This window comes from Trachymyrmex cornetzi, unplaced genomic scaffold (assembly GCF_001594075.2).
Source record: "Trachymyrmex cornetzi isolate Tcor2-1 unplaced genomic scaffold, Tcor1.1 scaffold608, whole genome shotgun sequence".
Classification (NCBI taxonomy): domain Eukaryota; kingdom Metazoa; phylum Arthropoda; class Insecta; order Hymenoptera; family Formicidae; genus Trachymyrmex; species Trachymyrmex cornetzi.
Genome location: NW_017299924.1, coordinates 18347 through 19798, shown reverse-complemented (window position 1 = coordinate 19798; position 1452 = coordinate 18347).

Genomic DNA, 1452 nt, shown 5'->3' with positions numbered 1-1452 from the left:
CCTCCAGTCACACACGGGGTTTTACACCCGGGAGACCGGGCACCCCTCCGGGCGTCCTCCTATCCGCCACCTGGAGACGCGCCCGATAGGTTTCGAGCATATAACGTGCACATAATTTTTTCACGAAGTAAATGTTTGGTGAGCTGACAGCACATGAATACAGAAACCTATAATTTATTATTTTCCTCAGTTTTGGACACAAAACACACCAGGAGCAGGTACATTAGCACGGATATTTCAATCGCGGAGAAGGAATTTTTATCCTGTGCAACTCTAATTCGTAGAATATTGCATTTAACCTAAACGCTTGTTTTATCGGTAAAAAAGAAGATTCCAGCAAAAGAAGACCCCTTAAGTTACATAAGATATGTGCTTGAAAGTTGTCTTCCAATAGCGTCAACTATAAACTTAAAAACAGCTTTTACGATTCCTAACACCCTGAATAGATTTATTAGAGTGGGTAAAGATGTTTTATATCCTTTATCGCATTAGGATGTAGTGTACAAGATTTGCGACTTGATTGCGATGCCACAAACAAAAAGAGGTTTACACACAAGAGTGCAGGATCACTCTTCTGATATTAATAAAATAACAGAATCTCCTTCCGTCATTTCAGACCATCGCATTAAATTCAATCATAATTTTGATTGAAAGGATGTGAAAATATTAGATACTGAATCGTATAATAAGAGGTTAATATCTGAAATGGTGCATATTAAAAAATAATGTCAAGGTTTAAACAGGCAAATCGATATCGAATTTCTGTCAGACAGTTATCTTCCTATACTCCAGTTGCTTTCCCCTTCCTATATAATATATCTCCTAGATACCCCTTCCTTTTATTCCTTCCCTATCACTTGTTCTCACTTTCTTTTCGCTAACTGTCCAAGGTATCAGACTAAATTTGTCTTTGTCGTTGAGAGGAGTTCTAGATCTCAGGATAACTCAATTGTTTCCGTATTACAATTTTACTCTTAGACATTACATTACCAGCTAGCAGATACTTTTTATTTATTAGGGTAACTCCGGTATATACGCCGCGCTGGGATTTACGCCGTGGAAGTGAGAAAAAATAGAAGGAGTAGAGGTAATTTTCTCGCAACTACTCTGTTAAGGTAAACGTATCATTTTCTGAACAGCGTAGAAAGACTCAATATATAATATATAATTTAAAATTGAAACAACCTTACTTTGCGCGGACGTAGCTCGTCGGTCACGGGCTGCGGCCAGGGTCGCAAAGAGGTTCGGCAAGGAGGAGAGATGCAAGGCGGTAATAATACGGTCGACGCGGATTTGGTGATGAATGAGAATATATTATTCTATTGAAAGTACAGAGTATGTGTATGTGTGTGTGTGTGTGCGTGTCGGTACAAATTGTCGCGGCTGGTATGTTTGTTGACGGCGGTGTGTGTGTGTGTGTGTGTGCGTGTCGGTACAAATTGTCGCGGCTGG